This window comes from Nuphar pumila, chromosome 17 (genome assembly GCF_984573655.1).
Source record: "Nuphar pumila chromosome 17, dmNupPumi1.hap1.1, whole genome shotgun sequence".
Classification (NCBI taxonomy): Eukaryota; Viridiplantae; Streptophyta; class Magnoliopsida; order Nymphaeales; family Nymphaeaceae; genus Nuphar; species Nuphar pumila.
The window spans coordinates 77,519,941-77,535,721 of NC_143265.1; positions in this window are offsets into that span (position 1 = coordinate 77,519,941).

Sequence of the window (15,781 nt, forward strand, 5' to 3'; positions counted from 1 at the left end):
AGGGAGGTCAAGGTTGCCCTCTACAGGGACCTTTGCTACTGCAGTAGTACGTATTGCAATCCTTTGCCCCTGTGAAAGGTTTCTCCTGGCTGCGTGTCGCCCGCAGGTGGTTGTCTTGGTCTGTAGCATCCCCGGTTATCACACTAGAAATTGAATAACATACGTCGGGTGCATGTCTCACAGAACTCGAGGGTTTTCCTTCGCATACCCGAAGAAGGTAAAAAGAAGAACATAAAGACTAACCCAACAGACTGACGTACAGTAGTTGGTTACTTGCTTACTTTAGCATTGTTTGTACTTCTATTTAACTGTTATACTTTGTTGGTTAGTTTCTGCTTTGTTTCAGTTGTTGCACTGTTACTTATTTGTAGTTTTATAGTTTTTTAGCACGAACACTTACCTGACACTTGCACATATATATGTCACTTTACCTGTTTCATGATATGTGCCTTTTCCTTGATAAAATGTATATATAATGTTGTTGTTCTTCACCAACTCACAAGAGTTCTGACCCTGTTTTATGGGGATACAGGTGATGAGTAGTCGCAATGGCGGTGCGACGACGTACGGTTGGAGACTTGAGACCCACACTTAGCTGCAGATCTTGGTCCTTGTCTTGTTTTGGGGTTGAGGGGAGTTTTCCTTTCATTTTGGGAGAGACTGGTTGTATGGGTGTTTTCAATCTCATTTTGTAAAACTCTGATATTATTATGTAATTGGAATGGACATGTGGTTTGCATCTTTTACTGTGGCTCGCTCAGATTTGCGGCCTTTGCTTACCTCTTTGCACTTCCGTTATTTGTTTTAAACTCTTACATAAAAAAAATTGCTAAAAAACCAAAGGTTTTTACTAGGTTAGGGTTTGGGGCGTCACAAAGATTGGTATCAGAGCAACTTTAAGTGTGGTCCAAGTCTTCTGTGTGCATCGTCCATCGCACTGTAAGTATGATTGGCCCAGTTAATTCTGTTGATTATTGTCATTCCCTGTGCTACTTAGTTTATATATGCATGCTTAGAAATGTGGTTTGATAGATATCGTCAGACACGAGGTATGAAATAATCCTAGAAGCACTACGTGACCTAGGTCAAAGCGTAAGATCCTTAGATCATGTTGTGAAGCATTTGGCACGAGGTATTCAAATGATGGCACATCTGGCACCTCTGTGTGCGAGATGTAAAGTCAGCCATGAGGGACAGATTTGTCCACGTGAATGGTGTCATTGCCCTTACTGTGGCCTTAAAGGGCATATTGAGGCTGAGTGTCGACGTAGACTGGAAGACATGGCAGCTGACCCAGTGGGAGATTCACATACTTTGTTAGATTCACCCGAGTGCACGCCAACTTCACTTCTGTTGTCTCAGGCAGTGAGTCCTCCTAAGTATACACCTTCTCCTCCTCCTCATCCAAAGCGAAGACAGTGCGAGAATCGGAGCAGCTACCGCGACCTCTACACTAGTAGGGAGTGAGAACGGTCGCATTGATATAAATGTTTTGTTAGGACACTGAGTCAGTGTCGGTTGTTGTTGCGGAGGAATATATCTTGTAACCCTGTAATAGAGGGTAATTTTGGCTTATACTAAATATATGTATGCATCTTTGATCGTATAATGAAATCTTGTTTTGGTATCTACTCTTTGCTTATATGAGTCTCCTTGTTGTTTAAGATGGCTTGGCGTGAACGCTGCAACATTATCATGGACACCTTGAACAACCTGGCAGAGGTTGTAGGCAGGCAGGCCGAGGCCACGCGTGCCATGGGGGAGAACATGCAAGCCTCTCAGGGACGAGAGACTCATGTTCCTACTCCTTCACTAGTGTTAGTAGCAACAGTCGTACCCTACAAGCAGTTCATGGCTATGAACCCTTCGTCTTTCGATGGAAAGTCTTCCCCGGAGGCAGCCAAGGACTGGATACGAGAGATTGAGCGGATCTTTTGTGTGCTATAGGTTAGTGATGACCGGAAGGTAGACTTTGGCATATATAGGCTCCGGAAAGATACTGAGAGGTGGTGGGCGACCACCTTGGATGTCAGGTTTGCAGGCGGAGCCGTTACGTGGGAGCAGTTTGTAGAAGTTTTCTACGCGGTCTACTTCCCGACCCACGAGCGCAGTCGGAAGATGCAGAAGTTCCTCGACCTTCAGCAGGGAAACTCTACTTTGGCGGACTACATCACGAAGTTCAGAAGCCTAGAGCGCTTCTGCCCTCACCTGTACGTGATCGAGAAGGAACGAGTGATGAAATTTGCTCACGGTTTGAAGTTAGCACTGCGTCTGAGAGTGATCATGCGTGCTCTCTCGACTCTTGAGGAAGCCCTGAAGACGGCTACACTCCTGGAGCAGGAATAGACAGAATCTCAGAAGACTCCACAGTCTAGAGGGAAACAGCAGCAGATAGGCCAAAAGAGTTCGCCTAAGAAGAGATCCTATCAGCAGAATACCGGTGAAAGGAAGTCCACTCCATCGGCAAAAAGGAATCGTCAAAATAGTAGCAACAATCGTCAGCGACAGTATCGTCAGCCTCAACAGCAACAACAAAAACAGGTAGTGCCGACATCGGGATGCCCAAAGTGTCGTATGGATCATCCTGGTCGACCTTGTCCTCGTGACGTCGGAGGATGTATCTATTGTGGCAAGATGGGCCACTACATCAAGGATTGTCGGAAGCAGTCTGATGATCTAAGGAGGAACACACCAGGAACGTCGCAGCCAGCACCTCAGCGACCTCCTCAACAGCAACAACAATCTTACCTGCCACAGCAATCTTCTCAGCAGAAGACAGGTAACCAGAAGACAGTGGCAGGGCGTGCTTACACAACCACTATCGAGCAAGTGACCAAAGGAGAGTTGGTCCAAGGTACTATTCCAGTCGCTGGTCATGCAACTTTTACTCTGTTTGACTATGGTGCTTCACATTCGTTTATAGCTTCTAAATTTGCTAGTTCTTTGCCTATGACTATTGTGTTGTTGAATTGTCCGTTGGAAGTTCGTACACCGACTGATGATCAGTCCTTGTGTACTTTGTACATTCTGAGCGTAGAGGTGTCGGTGGCAAGTCAGAGCTTTTCAGCTGACTTAATCCTGCTAGACATGACGGAGTTTGATGTCATTCTAGGCATGGATTGGTTATTTGAGTATCATGCTCAAGTTTTGTGCAGAGAGAGCAATGTGGTTTTGTACCCTCCTGATTATCCAGTTTTGGAGATCAGCCTTGCTCGACCTATTCGGGACAGTCGTATGATTTCGTCATTTAAAGTTCAGAAGTATTTGCGGAATGGGGGTACTACTTTCTTGGTCAGTATTGCCCAGTTGACTCGGTGTTGACCCCTATAGAGGATATTGAAGTAGTTCGGGAGTTCCCTGATGTGTTTCCTGAGGAACTGCCTGGATTACCTCCGAAGCGTGAGATTGAGTTTTGTATTGAGTTGTTACCTGGAACGACTTCGATCTCGAAGGCATCGTATCGTATGGCTTCAACAGAACTCGAAGAACTGAAGCGTCAGTTGGGAGAGTTGATGGAGCAAGGGTTTATCAGAAACAGTGCATCGCCGTGGGGTGCACCTGTTTTGTTTGTGAAGAAGAAAGACGGATCCCTGAGGTTGTGCATTGACTACAGAATGCTCAACCAAGCGACGATTAAGAATAAGTATCCGTTGCCGAGAATAGAAGATCTCTTTGATCAGTTGCAGAGAGCGAAGATATTCTCGAAGATCGACCTCAGATCGGGTTATCATCAACTCCGGATCAGAGAAGAAGATGTCTCGAAGATAGCTTTTTGAACTAGGTATGGGTTATACGAGTTCGTTGTGATGCCTTTTGGGCTCACGAATGCACCAGCAGCATTCATGGATTTGATGAATCGTATTTTTCGTCCGTTCGTGGATACGTTCGTGATTGTATTCATCGATGACATCTTGATCTACTCAGAGACCCCTGAGCATCACCGAGAGCATCTGCGTATTCTGTTGGGAGTACTTCGGGAGCACAGTTTGTTCGCCAAGTTCTCAAAGTGCGAGTTTTGGCTTCGACGAGTCATGTTTCTGGGTCATGTAATATCCAGTGATGGTGTGTCAGTTGATTCAGCGATGGTCGAAGTAGTGTTGGACTGGAAGCAACCTTAGTTTGTTACAAATATCCGCAGTTTTCTCGGGTTAGCTGGTTACTACCGGCATTTCATTCAGGACTTCTCCAGGATTGTGCTTCCATTGACTAAGCTTTTGTGCAAGGGAGTCAAGTTCGAGTGGACTGACTCTTGCAAAGAGAGTTTCCAGATTTTGAAGATGAAACTGACTACCTCCCCGGTATTAGCTTTACCTTCTAGTAGAGGCAGTTTTGTGGTGTACACAGACGCCTTAGGTACAAGATTGGGATGCGTGCTCATGCAGCACGGTCGTGTTATTGCATATGCTTCACGACAGTTGAAGATTCACGAAAGGAATTATCCGACTCATGACTTGGAGTTAGCAGCTGTGGTGTTCGCCTTGAAGTCCTGGCGACATTATCTGTACGGAGATACATTTGAGGTCTTTTCTGACCATAAGAGTCTCAAGTATTTATTTTCCCAGAAGGAATTGAATATGAGACAACGTCGTTGGCTCGAGTTTATCAAAGATTATGAGTTTACATTGTCTTACCACCCTGATAAGGCGAACGTCGTTGCAGATGCGCTTAGTCGCAAATCGAGCAGTGTTTTGGCTAGTCTTGTGTGAAGCCAGAAGTTGATCGAAGATTTCGTGGCTTGGAAGCCATTTGCGATCGGAGGCAGAATGATCAGATTATCTGGGTTGGCCATTCGGTCAGAGTTCTTGCCTAAGGTTATCGAGGCGCAAAAGCGGAACACTCAATATCAGAAGTTTGTCGACCGGGCTCGTGAAGAGGGATCAGTCTTTCGTATTGATGACAGTGGTTGTATCCGCATGAAGGATCGACTTTCGGTGCCAAATGACCCTGAGTTGAGGAAGGAGATTCTTGTTGAGGCACATCTGTCAAAGTACACCATCCATTCTGGTGGTACTAAGATGTTTAAGGATCTTCAACGAAGGTATTGGTGGAACGGGATGAAGCGTGAAGTCGCAGCGTATGTTTCGAAGTGTTTGACTTGTTAGCAAATCAAGATCGAGCACCAACGTCCTGGTGGTTCATGCAGAGGATTGAGATTCCTTAGTGGAAATGGGAAGATATCACGATAGATTTTGTGGTAGGTTTACCGCGAACCAGGCAAAAGCACGATGCAATATGGGTGATTGTGGATAGACTCACCAAGTCTACTCACCTCTTACGTATCCGGATCAGTCAACCGCTTGAGAGCTTAGCAGACTTATATATCCGAGAGATTATACGACTACATGGGGTACCTACGTTTATCATTTCAGATCGTGATCCCCGATTCACGTCGCGACTATGGGGACAGTTACAATCAGCTTTGGTAACGAAACTGAAGTTCAGTACAACTTTTCACCCTCAAACTGATAGACAGTCAGAGAGGACAATTCAGACGTTAGAAGATATGTTGCGAGCTTATATGCTCGACTGGAAAGATGATTGGGATTCACACTTATGTTTAGTCGAGTTTGCATACAACAACAGTTATCACGCTAGTATCGGGATGGCTCCGTACGAGGCTCTGTACGGGAGACATTGTCGATCACTGTCATATTGGGACGATATCAACGATCAATCCAGTGAATCATTGATTGTTTTTCAGCACTACACTCAGCAAGTGCAGAAGATCCGAGAACGTCTGAAGGCAACTCAGGACATACAGAAGAGTTACGCCGATAAGAGGCAGCGAGAGCTTCAGTTTCACGTGGATGACATGGTTTTCGTGAAAGTATCACCCACAAAGTGCGTCTTTCATTTCAGAAAGAAAGGAAAGTTGAGTCCTAGATATGTTGGGCCGTTCAGGATCCTCGAGAGGATCGGTGAAGCAGCCTATCGAATTGAGCTACCGCAGCAGTATGCTCAGATTCATAATGTTTTTCACGTGTCGATGCTGAGAAAGTACATTCTGGACCCATCACACGTCATCTGATACGAAGATGTCGAAGTACAAGAGGACTTAACTGTGGTCGAGCGGCCTATTCAGATCGTCGATCGTCGTGATCAAGTTCTGTGTACCAAGACCATTCCGTTGGTAAAGGTACGATTGCAACATCATGGAATCGAAGAATGCACATGGGAGCCATAGGCCAGCATGAGGGAGAAATACCCTGATCTTTTTGTGGCCTAGCGATCGTGATTTCCCTGACGAAATCCCTTTTTAGGAGGGAAGGATGTAAGATCCATTGCATTTCTAAAGAAATTTTATATGAAGTATGCTTTAGTGTTGAAATTTTCGTGTTCTAGGCAAGCTTTGCTTATAAATTTGGCGTATATTATTTTCTGAGGTTCTGAATCACGTAAATTCATTTTACGAGGCGATTCAGGGCTAACCACAACGAATTTAGCCTTGATAATTCTAGAGTTTATTTATATTATACTTAATTAGTTTCACCCCAAATTTGAGATCTAAATGAGAAATATATCTCGTTATTGCATGGAATTGGCGAAAAACAGATATATCGGTAAATACGAGTCATGATGAGAGCGAATTTTGTTAGAATGGAAAACCTAAATGAATAAACTTAAAACTTAGGTTTTAATTTATAAATGATAAGGTTTGAAATGGAATTATTTAAATTATTGAAACCTAGCTTTTAAATGAAAAATCTACTAAGGTTTTATGAGATATTAAAATTGGATTTTTTTAAAGTTAAAAGAGACTTTTTCAAAAATCTCCAAGACTTGAATTGGAATTTGGAAAAGGTTGTTAGCATAGGGCCCACGTGAGCATGAGCCCAGCCCATGCTACTTTTCAAAAAAAAATAATAATACATTTAAAAAAATGGTATTTAATAGGCATTTTAGAAAAGGTTGAAAATTTTCAAAATGGGGGTTGGTTTTTGAAATTTAGAGAAGTGGGTGGCTTAGCCCCCATAGGCTGGACGCCCCTTAGGGGGTAGCTCCAGCCCAGCATTCAAGATAAAATATAAAATATAAAATTTAAATTTTAAAAAGGTTTGACCTTTGGGTCAAAAAGGTGGTCTAGGGAGACCTACTCTCCCTAATTTAGGGAGAGTGGTGGGGAGCTAGGCTCAAGGGTTGTACACCCTTGAGCTAGGTCCATTATTGAATGGGTCAAACCCCCTTGGACCTAGCCTAGCCTAAAGAACCTTGGGAGAGAGAAGGGGGGGGGGGGGGGGGGCGTGAGAGGGGAGAGCCCTCCATCTCCACCTCTTTAATCCCAGCCCTCCATGTCAATGGAGGGCCTATAAGAGGGGGTGAGGAGAGAGAAAACCATTTCTCTTCTCCTCCCCCATTCGATTTTTTCATTCTCTCTAAGAGAGAGAGAGAGAGTGCAAGTGAGGTGGTGTGAGAGCTAATACAACACTCCAACCGGAATCCATCTTCGTTCACTCGCCGGAAAAACCTCAAGGTGAAGGATTTCAACCTCCTTTCTTTTCCATTTTATTTTGGAAAATACATGTAAATGATGGGCATGATGCCCTAATTATTTTTTTTGCATGGGTTATGCTATCCCATGATGAAATGTGTATCACCTAAGCATGAGCACGCACATACCAGACGTTCTATGCAATGGAGTTGTCCTTAGGCATTTTCTGAGTTCTGAACTCCAGAGTCCGCTCTGCTAAAAATATCGTATCTCACTGAATACTGGTCCAAATGAGGAGATCTTAGACTTTTAGGAAAGGGAAATCGATGTTCTCCAACATTTATGTTTACAGTTTTTGCTGGTTTGGTTTGAAAAACTCTCTAAAAATCCCCGTTTTAGCAGACGTCCAGGGATTTCTGTCAGTGTCCAAGAAGTCCCGGACACTGTCCGGTAATCCAGTGGTATCTCTCAGACCGATCACCAGAATTTTTCACTCTAGGACTTTTTGGAAAGGTAAGACCATTAGCTACAACTTCGGTGTTGACGATTTCTTTTGATTCATTTTTTAAATCCCTCAAAAAGTTCCCTTTTAGCGAACTGATGGGTCTCCATCAGTGGTCCCGAAAGTTCCAGACATTGTCTGGTAACCCTGCGCCACTTCCTAGACCGCTGGCCAGATCTTGGTCTCTGTGCAAAGCTGAGAAATGGATCTACAAATTCTGTGTTGAAAACTTTTGCTGATTCGATGCGTACAAACCCTGAATCAGGTCATCTTTTAGGCCATTTCTGGGCAATGTATATAACAATGTATATATATATAAAAAAATGGTAATAGACTCACCGTGTCCCACTGCGACCTCTGCAATGTCGTGTATGGCAAGGTGGTCTGACCCACCTCGGGGTTCAGACTCACTCGTAGGGTCTTCCCCATTCACGTGGGGAAGGGGAGCCACATGGGACGCCCCACGGTTTTGGGTAACCGAGTGCACATTGCACCCGGGGCACCCTCTTGTTGGAGCACGCCCCAGCATCCAGTAGGCCAGCCTTGCTGCTGGCAGACCCTAGGCCAAGGAGGTTTCCTCCTAGACCCGGTCGGGGTCTGGTCCAACGTGGACCAGACCAGCTGGTCGCTGGCCAACTCGCCTTCCATCTGCAACTTAGTCGCACCCCATGGTGCAGGCTGCCGGTGGTCCGTTGCGGGCTGCTTTGTGGCCTGGGGTCTGACATATGGGTCAAACCAAGGTGGGGCCAGGTCTGTTCCAGCAGACTAGACCACCCAAAAGACCCCGGTTGGAGCCCCACGGTGGCGTCGGGTGCTAAGCGTGCCCGCAAGACTTAGCCAACTACCAGGTGGTTACGCATCCTACTGCACCCACCCGGTAGCCTCGTTGTAGAGCTTGGTGAAGCTCGTATTGGTGGTTGTATCAGCTCTATGAGTCTGGTACGAAATGCCCAAACCACCTACTTATACGATTTCCACCTCGCCGCTAATTCAAAGGCACGAAAATGCGCGTACGAAGGCAAACCGATGGAAAGCCACAAATGGAATCCTTGCGACATGTGTATGTTGTCCAAACACCTCGTATAGTACACTTGGCACCAACGGTGCATGGTACGGAACTGCCTATAGGGCCTGGTGGGCTACAGTTATCCTTTTTGGCACATGTATCGTTTTACCCTTGCACGTCACGTCGGTGGTCCAAAATGGCCACCATAGCCTTCGCTGACACATCATGGAGAGTATTGAAGGGGGTATAGTGAGGCGAGCGGTACGCTGCCCACGTAGCTTAGTACGATTCCCAAGTATTGGGGTTTTCGATGTTTTCAGCAGAAAACCATCGTTTTAGCCTTTTTGAGTTCCGCTAGTACAATGACACACCATGGATGTGTTGGCGTAATCCCCGTATGCATGGGGTTACTTTAAGAACCATTCTCGACACTCATAAGTGTTGACACTACGATTTTCCTTAAGCGAATAGCCTTGCTAAGTGTTTGAGCCGACGTCTGGCGTCGAAAATATACACATTTGGCAAATTCGTACTTAAGGCTTTGGACACTTGTTGTCGTACGATCATGATGATATATATATATATATATATATATATATATATATATATATATATATATATATATATATATATATATATATATATATATATATTGAGCCTTGTATCGCTTAGAAATGTGCCTTTATAAATATGCGTTTCAAATCTTGATAATGTGTGGTTTATGCACATGGCACATCATGACACGTATGTCACCCGTTTGGATTTGTCGAGTACATCTTGTTTTGGCTTACATTCGTATATCAATGGATATATGACGCACTAGAGGCGTGCTTTGCACTCGATGTGACATACACCTGGGAAGAACTGAAAGCACTGTAGGGTATGACACTTTCGACCTGTTGAGGTTTGGGACTCGGTTGGAGTCTTTGGGCAGTGGCCCGGGTTCGTGAGAGTGTGCTCACACATTGTGTCACCCTAGGCATAAAATGAAAAGGTTATAATATCGTCTTCACAGACGATGTGCTCGTGGTGGCCGTGAGAGGCTGAGCACGTGAATGGGCAGGCCAAGTCCTCGTTTGCGTACCCCGCAGGGACCACGAGGCACAACTACCTCGAGGGGAGGTATGACTTGAAGAATGATCCTAAATAAGATAAACTTGTCACGCCCCATTCACAATTTGGTCACCAAGGAAGATAGTGAATGTTACAACCCCGAGTAACGTGTCGTTACTACGACCTGTTCTTTTGAGGGGCCGATGTGCCCTCTGACCTCCAATCACTCGGAGTTAGGGAGGTCAAGGTTACCCTATACAGAGACCTTTGCTACTGCAGTAGTACGAATTGCTATCTTTTGCCCCTGCGAAAGGTTTGTCCTGGCTGCGTGTCGCCCGCAGGTGGTTGTCTCGGTTTATAGCATCCCCGGTTATCACACTATAAATTGAATAACAGACGCTGGGTGCATGTCTCACAAAACTGGAAGGTTTTCCTTCGCGTACCCGAAGGAGGTAAAAAGAAGAACATAAAGACTAACCCAACAGACTGACGTACAGTAGTTGGTTACTTGCTTACTTTAGCACTGTTTGTACTTCTATTTAACCGTTGTACTTTGTTGGTTAGTTCCTGCTCTATTTCAGTTGTTGCATTGTTACTTATTTGTAGTTTTACAGTCTTTTAGCACAAATACTTACTGACACTTGCACATATATCTGTCACTTTACCTATTTCATGATATGTGCCTTTTTCTTGATAAAATAGATATACAATGTTGTTGTTCTTCACCAAGTCGCAAGAGTTCTGACCCCGTTTTATGGGGATACAGGTGATGAGTAGGCGCAGTGGCGTTGCGACGGCATACGGTTGGAGACTTGAGACCCACACTTAGCTGCAGATCTTGGTCCTTGTCTTTTTTTGGGGTTGAGGGGAGTTTTCCTCTCATTTTGGGAGAGATTGGTTGTATGGGTGTTTTCAGTCTCATTTTATAAAACTCTGATATTATTATGTAATTGGAATGGACATGTGGTTTGCATCTTTTACTGTGGCCCGCTCAGACTTGCGACCTTTGCTTACCCCTTTGCACTTTCGTTATTTGTTTTAAACTCTTACGTCAAAAAAAAAAAATTTCTCAAAACCAAAGGTTTTTACAAGGTCGGGGTTTTGGGTGTCACATTATGATCCAGATCGGTTGCTGACCAAGAGGTGTTCTGCGTCAGGATTGATCTTGGATGAATCAGCATGGGGCAAAAGCTGATTCTTGGCTGGATGAAAGGGGGTTTCCCTTCCTTTGCATCGCCGACCATTTTGATTTTGGTTGCCAGTCGAATCGCCAGTCGACGCAGTAGCTCCCCACTCTATTTGGTGGATCGATTATTTTTGTTTTCAGTCGAGCGATTGATGACCGACGGTGGCCTGGGGCATATGGTTCACCCCAAGCCACCGCCGGTGACTTTTCAGAGTCGGCCATAACCAACGATGTTGTGCAGGGTATCTGACTCATCCCGCCACTGTCATCGGGTACCTCAAGGCCAACAACATCCTTTTAATCACCTTTGTTCAGACGACGACAGTCGAGGCCGGTTCCACATTGCATAGGGATCCTAACCGATCTAGCACCCATTAGCTGGCTCAGCCGGGCCAGGGCGGTTCGGCCATCGATCCTGTGCCGATTCGGTGGCCCTTCAGCTGGCTCAGTCGGGCAAGGAGCGATTCAATTTCTATAGGCTGGTTTGGCCTTCTGCCTACGTGACCAGTGTCGTTCAGTTATATTAAAGACCGATTCAGTTGTAAGGAATAGATCGCTTCAGTATTTTGGTTTTGGGAGGGTCGACCCTTGTACATTGGACTAGTTCTGTCTAGTATGTTGTAGGCTCTGGTTTCACTGACAACCCGAGCTGGTTCGGTTCCTAGTTAGGGTTCGAACTGACAAATGTTGCATTCAGAGAGTGTAAACCAACCACCCGATTCAGCCCCATTCGGTTATAAGGGTTGAACCGAGTCCAGTGAGACCAGGTCGAGCCTGGATTTGTAGTCACATTGCAGAGGCCAACAAACAAAAAAGGTTCATAAGGACTGACCCGATTCGGGTCAGACCTACTTCGAGACCTGCAGGAGGGTCCGGCCAGGCTCGACTGGTCGAACCCGTGCACTAAGTCTTATAAAAAAAAATTAATTAAAGAATTTTATATGGTTATTTAGAGCACTTTATGGGTCACTTTAGTGGGCCGATATTCAGTTACTTTTTGGCACATGCATATTATTGTGTTTGCTTTATCTTTTATATGCACTTATTGACATATTTGAACATTGGTATTGTTTCTGATTCTTTGTCTGGTATTTTAAATTGAATTAATTGAATCAACATGTTGCCAAAGTAACCTTTGTTGTGTAGGTTAGTTCATTTTAGAATATTGTGATGGCTATATGTTTGCAGTTCATGCGAATAGTGATCGGCCCAAAGGAAGATTACTATTTAGCAGAGCCCAAACATATACTTTCAATAATGAATATGGGACAATCATTCAGTTTTCCATGTAAATAATGAGTCGGTCCAAAGAAAGGCTCGCTGTTTGACAAGACTAATTATCTTTGTTTTGATTAATGTAATAAGAGTACCACTTACAAGTTGACACTTATGTTCAAAGACTAAGTATCAATGTTGTGATGGGTATCTTATGATAGGTAGGGGTGGCAAAATCTGATCTGACCCGCCAACCCGCTTCTTAGGCGGGTTCAGGTTTGGCTTAAACGGGTTCGTGTCATAAATGGGTCGACCCGCCTAACCCATTTATTAAACTGGTCGGGTTCGTGTTAGGGGTATGCCAGCCCGCTAACCCGACTGACCCGTTTAATAAACGAGTTAGGCGGGCGGGTCAACCCGTTTACCCGAACCTGTCAACCCGCAACCCGTTTATATATACGTTGCAAGGAAGATAACCTAGATGCGGTTTTCGAAAAGAATGTTTTTGCTTCTAAAGGTGTAGCAGAGCAGCTCACTATCTGGTCTTGTCTATTTAATGGATAAGTTCTTGGCTCTCAGCTTTTAATGACATAATAACTTATGATATTTTGTGCATTGAATGGGTTTTCAGATTTTCTTTCTTTTTCTCTACATTAAGGGTACTTATGTAATTTAGTGAACCTTGAAGGTTCAAGCTTCTGAGTTTGGCGCCTAGGATCAACATCTTTTGACTGAAAGAATGTTTGACAGGGAATGAATGATGAATAGTTTGGGATTTAAATTTTGTTGGTGACAGTAATACCATTGTTTGATGCAAGGAAGACATAGGCTTTTTAGATTGGAAAGTTGGAGGCAAAAGACTGAAGCATGAGGTTGTTCTTGTCATTGAGGTTGAGTGCAATGCCATCATTGCCTGAATCTCTGATTCTTTCTTGTCCTTCAGTCTCTGACAGAAATAATAAACTCAGGTGGCTCTAAGCATTTATGGTGACCATCTTTTGCATCATCAACCTATCTTGGTCACTATTTATTTTATTTTTTTATCTGAATGCTACTAATTTTTGCAGTGACGGAAAGGACCTACAATGTTTCATCATTACCAAAGCATTTTAACAGGCACCATTTCTTGAAAGAAGATAGAACAGAATACAGATGGAGGTGTAATCAGGTCATGTCGACCCGACCCGTTTATTAAATGGGTTAACTATGTCATGTTGGGTTACCCATTTAATAAATGGGTCATGTTCGTGTTTGTCACATCCGACCCGTTTAATAAATGGGTCATGTTCGTGTTGAGGTATGCTGACCCGCCAACCCGACCTGATTGCAACCCCTAGTGAAGGGGTTCACCAATGTTTAAATGTGTATATTTTATGTTATTGCATGTGAATATAGATGTTAATCGTGAGTTTGCATATTCTTTATTCAGTTAATAACTCTGCTTCTATAATATCTGCCAACATTAATTCCATCCCTATTTTGAGCAGTTCAAATTTCAAGAATTAGAAAAAAATGTTATGATTATGCTTGGTTGTATGGATCTGGATCTTGCACTATGAGAAGATCAACTATCTGCTCTTACGGATAACAGTTCTGCTGAGGATAAAAAGAACCCTGAGCGGTGGGATCAATTTAATCGCATGAGTCTCATGATCATGAAACGTGCAATTCAAGAATCCTTCAGGGGTACTATGGCCGAAGAGGCCAATGCTAAACGTTTCCTTGAAGAAATTGGAAAACATTTTACGATAAATGAAAAAGCTGAGACAAATACCCTTCTTTTGAGTTTTGTCTCAATGAGGTATAAGGGCAAATAAAATATTCAGAAGTATATCATGGAGATGTCTCATCTTGCTTCAAAACTCAAGGCACTAAAGTTAGAGTTGTCTGAGGACTTACTCGTGTACTTGGTTTTGATATTCGTTTCTGCACAGTATAACCAATTTAAGGTCAATTATAACTGTCAGAAGGAAAAATGGACTATTAATGAGCTCATTTCACACTGTGTGCAAGAAGGGGATATGATGAAGCAAGAAAAGACTGAAAGTGCTCATCTGACAGTAACCTCTAAGGACAGATTTAAGAAAAAGAAAAGGACTAAAGAAGTTGTAGTTGACCCTCAATCACAGAAGAAACAAAAAAGACATCAGGACCCAAAGTCTAGTTGTTTCTTTTGCAAAGGAGAGGGTCATATAAAGAAGAATTGTACCAAGTATTATGCTTGGCGTTAGAAGCAAGGTATGTTCCTTAATTTGGTTTGTTCTGAAGTTAATTTGACTTCTGTGTTCAAACACACTTGGTGGATGGATTTTGGTACTACCACTCATACAAGTGTGTCTTTGCAGGGTTGTCTATGTTGTCGATCACCAATTCATGATGAAAGATCCATCTATGTGGGCGATGGCAAAACAGTTGAAGTCAAGGCAATAGAGACATTTAGGTTGTCATTAAAGATTGATTTTTTTTTTTAGATTTGAAAGAAACATTTATTGTGTTATCTTTTAGGCAAAATTTGGTCTCTATTTTCATTTTGGATAAATACGATTATTCTTGTTTATTTAAAAATAATGAATTTAAATTGTTTCTTGACTCAATTCTTATTGGGACCGGTTCTTTATCTACAATTGACAACCTTTATATGCTTGATACTATTACCTCATTTAATGAAACCTTGCAAATAAGTTCTAGTGGTACAAAACGAAAATTAATAAATGAGAATTTTGCTTTGTTATGACATAAGTGCTTAGGTCATATTTCTATACAAAGAATTGAAAGGCTTGTGTCACATAAGATTCTTGGTTCCCTTGATTTCACTGACTTTCAGGTTTGTGTTGAGTGTATAAAAGGGAAACAAACAAACATAAGAAAATTAGGTGCTAAAATGAGAACAGACGTCTTAGAACTAATCCATACAGATATTTGTGGACCGTTCCTACGACTTCTTAGAATGGTCAACAATATTTTATTACATTCATAGACGACTATTATCGTTATGGGTACCTATATTTAATTCATGAAAAGTCTCAGTCTCTGGATATGTTCAAATCGTATAAGGCCAAAGTTGAAAACCAACTTGGTAACAAAATTAAGGCCGTCAGATCTGACTGTGGTGGTGAGTACTATGGCAGATATGATGGATCACGTGAACAATGTCTAGAGCCTTTTGCTAAATTCCTAGAGGAATGTGAGATCGTCCCTCAGTATACCATGTCAGGCACCCCTAACATGAATGGTGTTGCTGAGAGACGAAACATGACTCTTAAGGATATGGTAAAGAGAATGATTTCTCATTCTATCTTGCCAGAGTCCTTCTCGAGAGAATCATTAAAGACTACAACCTATGTTTTGAACAGGGTACCCTCTAAAGGAGTAACCAAGACCCCATATAAA